The following is a 9,089-nucleotide window of genomic DNA, read 5'->3' as shown; positions in this document are numbered from 1 at the left end:
GATTTCATCTCACTTCAGTCAGAATAGCAATCATCAAGAATATAGGCAACAATAAATGTTGACAAGGATGTGGGGAAAAAGGCACACTCATACATCGCTGGTGGGACTGCAAATTGGTGCAACCACCCTGGAAAACAGTATGGAGATTCTTCAGAAAACTTGGAATGGAACCACAATTTGATCCAGCAATCCCACTCCTTGATTTGTACCCAAAGGATTTAAAATCAGCATACTACAGTGATGCAGCCACGTCAATGTTTATAGCAGCTTAATTCACAATAGTTAAGCAATGGAACCAACCTAGGTGCCCTTCAATAGATGAATGGATAAAGAAAATGTGGTGTATATATATTTAATAGAATATTACTCAGGTTTAAAGAAGAATGAAATTATGGCATTTACCTGTAAATGAATGGAGTTGGAGAATATCATGCTAAGTGAAATAAGCGAGTCCTAAAAAACCAAAGGCTGAATATTTTCTCTGATATGCAGATGCTAATTCACAATATGGTGGTGGTGCTAGGGAAGAATAGTTTTACTTTAGATTACGTAGAGGAGAATGAAGGGAGGGGATATGGGGATAGGAAGGATAGTAGAACGAAACAGACATTATTACCTTATATACATATATGACTGCATGATCCATGTGATTCTACAATATATATAATCAGAAAAATAAGAAATTATACTCCATTGATGTATTATATATCCAAGTACATAAATGCACTCTATTGACATGTATAGCTAATTAAAACAAATAAAATAACTTAAAAATAAAATAATATATTACAATTTATTTAATCATGCTATTGTTACCAAAATCTTGGTCCTTGTCCCTGATACAAATTCATAACAATTTAATAATAATGAGGACATGGTTTTAAGAAAAAGGAAAGTTTTTGTTTGTTTGTTTGTTTTTTGCCTTGCTAGCAAAGGAGAAACACAGGGGACTCCAGTACTGGAAGCTGTGATTCTGACCATCAGGGAAAACATAGGGCTTTTAAAGGAGCTATTCAAAGGCTACATTCCAGGTGTGCTCTGACCTGGGGCTGGGGTGTTCCAGGTGCATCCTGATGGTGAATTGAAATCCACTTGTTAATTTGGGAGATAGTCACTTCCTAGTTCTTCGGGTGGCATCTCCTTCCTATAAAGAACAGATAATTCAAGTTCAGGGAGGGGGAGAGGAAGAAGAGGAAAAGAAAAACATGTCCCTTTTAAAATAAGAAGCAAGGGCATTATTCAAAAGGTAAAGTGGAACACCATTACACTGTTATTGATTGACTTTCAGTTTGTTTCTACTACTTGGCTGTTATGAATAATGATGCCACAAACATTCTTGTACTTCTTTGGGGAGTCACACACCTACCCATTTTTGCTTCTGTAGCTTAGAGTGAAATTGTTTGGTCATATGGTGTGTGTGGTCTTCAACCCTCCTCCATTCAAAAGTGGGGGTGGAGAGGTAGGGGGCTAAATCCATGACCCTCATGTGTGAACTGCTTAGTGACTCACTTCTAATGAATAGAATAGCAGAAGTCACAGAGTGTTACTTCCAATACGAGGTCATAAAAAGCACGATAGCTTCTCTCTTACATGCTCTGGAGGAAGCTAGTTGCCATGTCATGGGAACATTAGAGTAGTTATATGGGGAGGTCCATGTTGTGAAAAACTAAGCCCTTCTGCCAATAGTCACATAGGTACACCATCTTGAGAGCCAATTTGCTAGCTATAGTCAGGTATTCAGAAGTGCTGACATCTTGACTGCAAACTCATAAGACCATCAGACAAAAACCACCCAGCTAAACTGCTGTCACATTTCTGACATACACAAATAGTGAAAGAAATGTTTATTGTTTTCAATCACTAAGTCCTAGGATAATACATTATGCAGCAATACATGGCCAATACAGTATGCACATGTTCAGTCTTAGAAATGCCAAACATTTTTCTCAAACTAGTTATGTTTGAGATTTTTAGTTGTTTAACATACTTGATAACATTTGGAATCAACAGTCTTTTCAATAATAGCTCTTCTGGTGGGTGTATTTTAGCGCTGTGGTTTAATTTGCATTTCCCTGATGACTAATGAAGTTGAATGTTTTTTCATATAGTTGTTAGATTTTCGAACTTTTAGATATCCCTTTTGGGACTTTGGTGAATTCTTTTGTTTACTTGTCTATTCAGTTTTCTGTTGTTTTATTATTTAAATTTATAAGAATTTTTTATCCATCCTGGATATAGTAATTTTTTGTGGTTAGAGATATTAAACTATCCCTTTTTGTTCTCTTAATGATGTTGATTAATGAAAAGATATTTTTATTACTTATTTTAGTGACATTTAATATTTTATATTGTTTGTTCTTGGTATATAGATATACAGTTGATTTTGAAGATTGATCTTATATCCAGACACCTCTGTGTCTGATTATTTTTTATTGATTTTTAGGACTTACATATGGAAAATTATATAAATTCTGGTTTCATTTCAGAGATGTAGAGAGCTAGAGAGATTTGCTCATATTCTTACAACAAGAAAAACATGGACAAACTAAAAACTAATGAAGTTTTTTGACCCCTTAAAAGAACTGAAGTCAGTTCTTTAAATAAAATCTGGCAAGACTCAGGTTCACATATGGAAAAACAGTTCTAGTATTTCATAACTTGGGGTAGATTCTTCCAGATGCCATATGTGAGGATGCCCTTAGGCCTGAGCCTAAGCAACTCCATTTTAAAAACTCCAGTTTGAAATCTGTAGTCTTACCAGGTACACACATAGAGCCCTCTAGTATGGCCTCAGACAAGTTACTTCCCCTCACCCTGATAAACAGAGTGAAGCCCCTGGCAGGCTGTCCTCGCCTGATAAGAGGGAAAGGCGAGGAGATCAGGGTGGAGACCACCAGAGCAGATGTTTCTGACCCCAGGGTAAATGACGTCATGGAGAAATCCAGTGGTAACTGATAAGGATTGAAAGGGAGGTCAAAAAGCCCCCAAATTGCAGAATCACATCAGTTACACATCCACATTTTTACATAATGCCCTATTAGTAACTGTTGTATTCTGCTACCTTTCCTATCCTCTACCCTCTGCAATCTGTATTTGGGGTAAAATTGGGAGTTCATAACCAACTTGAATCTAATGTATGAAATATGATATGTCAAGAGCTTTATAATGTTTTGAACAACCAATAAAAAAAAAATTAAAAAAAAAAAAAAAAAAGCCCCCAAATTTAGTATAAATAATAGAGCTGATGAACAGGGATCAGCCAGCGGAAACAAGAATGCACTCAGCTGGAGAGCCTGATGAGGACCTGACTTCCCATCACTTGTCATTATTCCTGATCCTCTGCATGATCCTCTATCACCTCGTCTGGACCTTGGTGAGAGCCGCAACTTCTCCCTATGACTCTCTCCTCAATGGGTCGTCCACTCCATGCCAGGAAAAAGCCTGCCTTGGTTCCGGACCTGATTACCACGGTCTGAGTGAGTGTGCATCTGCTGGACTCAAAGCCTAAGACTTAAGACCTTTGAATTTAGCATGCAGAGGGAATGTCTGTCTCTAGCCTGTCATGATTAAATGTGTTTTGCAGTGCTTAGAATTAATCTAGAATTGTTCGCTGTGAACTTATTATGTCTATTGCAGTGCCTAGCATTAAGGATTGTCGTTTTCTTGATTAAGAACCTATAGAATGAAATTGTATTGAGTAATTTGAGTGAATAAAGTATTGAAAGGGGCAGAAGCCCGTGGACATTCTTTATTTCTCCCCTCGACTGCATACGTCACAATTTTGCCCCTTTGCAACACCATGTAAGCCAGTGTTTTAGTCAGCTTTTTTTTTTTTTTTTCTGCTGTGACTCAAAGACCTGACAAGAACAATTTTAAGAAGGAAAAGTTTATTTGGGAGCTCATGGTTTCAGAGGTCTTAGACCATAGATGGCCAACTGCATTCCTTGGGACTCAAGGTGAGGCAGAACATCATGGCAGAAGGATGTGGCAGAGGAAAGAAGCTGGGAAGGTGGCAATAGGAAGCAGAGAGAAACTCCACTAGCCAGATACAAAATACATGCCTCAAAGGCCTGCTCCCAAAGACCCAGCTCCTCCCGCCACACCCCACCACCAAGTCAATCCCCATCAGGGGATTAATGAACTGATTAGGTTAAACCTTTTATACCCCAATCGTTTCACCCTTAAACTTTCTTGCATTGTCTCTCACATGAGCTTTTAGGAAAGACCTACTATCTAAACCATATCAGCCAGTAACAATAATCAGCTAGAAAATTTTAATATATTGCTGAAGATTGAGTGTGGGCTAGTGCTATATAATAAACTCTTTGGAGTCAACACCTCCTTGAAGAGTTTTTCTGGAAGAATCCTACCAAGAACTCACAAGGGAAATTGGAAGAAATCCTGATAAAGTTTTTCTCACCACCCAGAAAATTTTCTTGGTTTGATGAGAGGCATAGCAATAAACCACCAAACTTATCTACCCTATTCCCCCATGGATTTGAATGCTTATTCCACAAGGACAATGGAAACAAAAATCATATCCTTAGGGCACTTGTCCAAACTCAGTCACTGGGGGAGGTAAAGAGGGGACTATGCTTACCCCTGGGAGAAAGGCAGGAATAAGTTCCAGGCTTAGCACTAAACATGGAAGAGGAACAGGAACACTAGTGAAGGATTCCAAGAAGTGGGTTCATGGTGTCTGATTAAAATGGAAACCTAACCAGAACATCAGTGAACCTCTCCACCCCATCAGAAACACTCCAATACACTGTGACTATAGCATGATAGATGACTAGAGGTGTCTGGCGCACTTCCCTCTACAAAAAAAAAAATGAATCCCAACAAAGAAAAAACAACTCTTATTCTAACAGTATTTGAGGTAGAGCACCAAGTACAGTAGAGATGTGGAGAGACTCTATGTGCTTAGCTCCATCTTTGTAAGGCACATCTTCATGCTCTGCAGCATCTCTGAAATTCAGTAGGGAGAACTGCGAGAGATTCTTTCTGGGGAGCAGTACAAAGGGAAGATTTTAAAACAAAGCAGGGAAATACATAATCGAGTGGGAAGCAGACACTCAGAGGAACACTCTGGCAAACACCTCATCCTCCAACACAGGTATCACTGGCGAAATCTGAAGCCTGTGGTGCACTGAGGTTGACCATGGCAATGACAAATTTCAAATCCAACTCAACTTCCAACCAAATTAATGGAAATTCCTGTATCTACTAAGGACTTCGCAGGAAAGATATACTCCTCTCCAAGCATAAAATATTTTTGTCTCAGCACTTAGTATCTGATTCAACCCTTCTCACTTGTAACAACAACAACAAAAAATGAGGTCTATAAAATGGCAAAAAAAAAAAAAAACCCACAAAATTCTGACAATACCAAGAATTTATCAGAAGCAGACACGTATATGACAAAGATTTTGGAATTATCTGACAGGGAATTTAAATTATAATTAATATGTTAAAGGATGTAATGGAAAGGACAGACAGCAGGCAACTCTAAGAGGTAATTTCAGCAGAAAAATGTGAACTCTTACAATGACTCAAATGGAAATAGCTGTAGCTTGAATTTTGAATGTCCTGCAAAGGTCCATGTGTTGAAGGCTTGAACTGGAATCTCAGAAACTAGATAAAGATAAAAAAAAGAAAAGTTATATTTCTAATAAGACTGTTAGAGTTTAAGAGGGGTTGGGAAAAATTACATGAAAATGTCCACAATTTTACAACAAAATATATAAAAATATCCAATTTTCAAAAAATTGTCTCAAATGATAACCTACTCAGAACAGAAAACATAAAAGTTCATGTCTTACAACACAGAAGGAGGATGGCAAAGTTGGAGGCTAGCACTACCCACCTTCAAGATTTACCATAAAACTACAGTAAACCAGATAATGTGGTGTTGGTAAAATAATAGGCAAATAGATCATGAAACAGAATTGAAAGCCCATAAACAGACCCACAGAAATATAGTTGACTGGTCTTTGACATAGGAGAAAGTGAAATGCCAGAGAGAAAAGATTGTCTTTTCAAAAACAATACTGTAACAACTGAAAATACACATTCACAAAATGAATTTAGATACAGACTTCATGCCTTTCATAAAAATTGCCTCATACTCAAAATGGATCATAGACCTCAATGTAAAATGCAAGACTTCTAGAAGATACAAGAGAAAATCTACATGGTCTTGGGCTTGTTGAGAAATGTTTAGGTACAACACCCCAGGGAAAATTCACAAAAGAAAGAATCAATGAGCTGTACTTTATTAAAATTAAAAAAAAAACCTATGCTCTATGAAAGACATTGTCAAGATAATGAAAAGAGAAGCTAAGACTAGGAGAGTATATATGTGCAAAAGGTGAATTTCACAAAGTACTGTTGTGCAGAATATGTGGAGAAATCCTAGAATACAAGAAGAAAACGAAATGGGCCAAAGATCTGTCAATGTTTGCTTTACATATTTAGGTGCTCTAATGTTGGATGCATATAAATTTATAATTGTTTTATCTTTATAATAATAAAATTGACCATTTTATTATTATAAAATGTTTTCTTTGTTTCCTTTGACAGTTTTTGTCTTAACATCTGCTATGGCCTGAATGTCTCTTCAAATATAAGTGTTCAAAAGTAATCTTAACTGTGGTAGGTGAGCATCTAATAAAGGGGATGGAAGGAAACACCTTGGGCCCTTTTTATTGTTTTACTCTTCAGCCACATGAGGACACAGTATTTCCTCCCCCTTTTGTCCCTTTTCCACCCTGTGTCTGCATTCCATCAAGCTAAGGCAAGAAGACCTTCAGATGATACCAAATGCTTACACCTTGATCCTGGGCTTTCTGATCTCCAGCAATCTCCAGAATCAATTTCTGTTCCTTATAAATTACTCAGTCTCAGGAAGTTTATTATCACAGCACAAATGGCCAAACACAGAGTCTATTTTATCTGTTATACCTATGGCCATCTGTTATACCTATGGTCTCTCCTTTGGTTAACATTTACATGGAATATATTTTCCATACTTTCAGCCTGTTTATCCTTAAATCCAAAATTATTACAGACAGCATATAGCTGGATCAAGTTTTTGTAATCCCTCAATCACTCTATGTCCTTTATTTAAGCAGTTTAATCACAATCCTCCAGCCTCAGCCTCTCCAGCTGCTGGGATCATATGCATGCACCACCATGCTTGGCTCTTTATTTTCTTTGGTATGTCTTCAGGTATTTTTATATATATATATATATATNNNGGTGGGGGGCGGGGGTCTTTAAACTTTTCCTGTGGACATGTCTTCCCTGGACTCATGCAGATAGCTTCATAATTAAAGGGATTTGCTGTTTTTCTGTCTCAGTAACTCATATCTCTGGATCCTTCTGGTGTCTGTCTGCTATGCTGTGTGTCCTCTGATACAGTAACACACTGTCCATCTTTTCCGTTCTTATAAGCTCTCAGTTATCTAGAGTATGGTACACCCATCTTGAATTACAGAGAAACCAGTTCCTTGACCAGCCCCTTGAAAAACCAGAATGTTGGACACATACCCGACTCTTGCCTTCTGAGAGAGAGGCCACCAAGCTATATTGTACCACAGGCCCTTTAGAGAAGCATAACACCCAGCCCTTTCCTTCAGGGGCCCCCAGGTATCTAGAGTATGCTAGGTCCGGCCAGTGCACCAAGACACCCAAAGAAACCAAACCTTTGAGCATCCCTTTATCCCCCCAAAAATCTGGAATACTGGATGCACACTCCAATCTTCCCTTCCCCTTGAGGGAAAGGCCACTGGGCTCTACCTGCCTGTGTATGTATACCAAGGGTCCTCTAGGTCAGTGGCACGTCACCCAGCTCTCCGCTCCAGTGGCCCCTACGCTAAGTCCCAGCACAATCTGAGACAGACAAGACAGAAGCAAATACCTCAGGCTGCTCTCCCAACGACTCAGAACTTTGGCTGTGTGGTCCTGTCTTCTTTCTTCCCTCAGGGAGAAGCCAGGAACTAGGAGTTTTCTCCTAACTGTGTGGTGCTGTGCTGAGGGGAAGGACCATGGCCAGAGTGTGCTACCAAGTTCCCTGCTGGCTTTGATGTAGTTGGTTTTGTGCTCACCTGGTGTGAAGGAGCCTCTGAACTGCCTTCTGGATTTCTCACAGAGAGTTTATCTGTGTATTGTTGAGTCGGTGTCTCCGTGGGAGGGTGGAAGGACTGGGGTTTCCTATTCTACCATTTTGCTGACGTTTACTGTGGTTATGATTTGCATTTCCCTGATGACTAGTGGTTACAAACGTATTTTGTGTGCTTATTGGCCATTTGTATATCTTCCTTGGAGAAATCGCTATTCAAGTCCTTTGCCCCTTTTTAAGCTGGGTTTTTGTTTTTATTGTTGTTGTTGAGTTGTAGGAGTTTTTTTTATATATTCTGGATATCAATCCCTAAACAGGTGTGGTTTTAAGCAAAGAGGTTTTGGGATACTTCGTTATGGATGACAAATGAATACTAAAAAATCATATACAAATACATTAATAATAATTGTTCGCAATTTAAAAATACTAAAAACTATACATTGTGTGACATTGAGGAGATAATTTTACTGCAGTGTATCTGCTTGGTGGACTATTAATATATTATTACATGGCTCCCCAAAGTTTTATAATATGAGAAAAATGCTTATGCTATCTTAAGTAAAAAGTAGACTATACATTGATACTAAGAAACTGAAGAAAAATTCCATAGTTTTAATATTTATGACAAATTGAATTTATATAGATTCATGTTTGTCTTGTTTTTGTTATAGTATCTATTGTTATAAATATTTCTACATTTTATTCACTTATTACTATGTTTATATTTATTAGTTATAAATATTGTTGTAAATATTAATCTATTTACATTCCTGCTTTGCAATAGTTTGAAAGGTATACAATCCATTTTTAACTGTGTTTTTTATCTTAATATTTAAAAAATATGCTTGAATGTAGATGAAATTATCAAAGTTAATTGCTTCTTCTCTTGGAATGGCCCACTCCCCATTCCCCATTCCCAGAGCATATTTTCATTTCATTAAATAAATCTTTTATTCTTTTTCTAAAA

At 37.7% G+C, this 9,089-nt stretch overlaps 1 long non-coding RNA gene across 1 annotated transcript; it reads right to left on the bottom strand.

Annotated features, from left to right (window-relative positions):
• Positions 1–876: 876 nt before the first annotated feature.
• LOC125613608 lies at positions 877–8,215 on the bottom strand. The gene is made up of 3 exons (XR_007344180.1): positions 8,109–8,215; positions 5,547–5,634; positions 877–1,144 (listed from the first exon to the last, which is right to left on the bottom strand). It is a non-coding gene; the product is annotated as an uncharacterized LOC125613608 (long non-coding RNA).
• Between the last annotated feature and the right edge of the window lie 874 nt (positions 8,216–9,089).

Source organism: Marmota marmota, unplaced genomic scaffold (assembly GCF_001458135.2).
Source record: "Marmota marmota marmota unplaced genomic scaffold, marMar, whole genome shotgun sequence".
Taxonomy (NCBI): Eukaryota; Metazoa; Chordata; class Mammalia; order Rodentia; family Sciuridae; genus Marmota; species Marmota marmota.
Note: the sequence above shows the minus strand (reverse complement) of the source record. Positions and strands in the feature narration are given on the sequence as shown.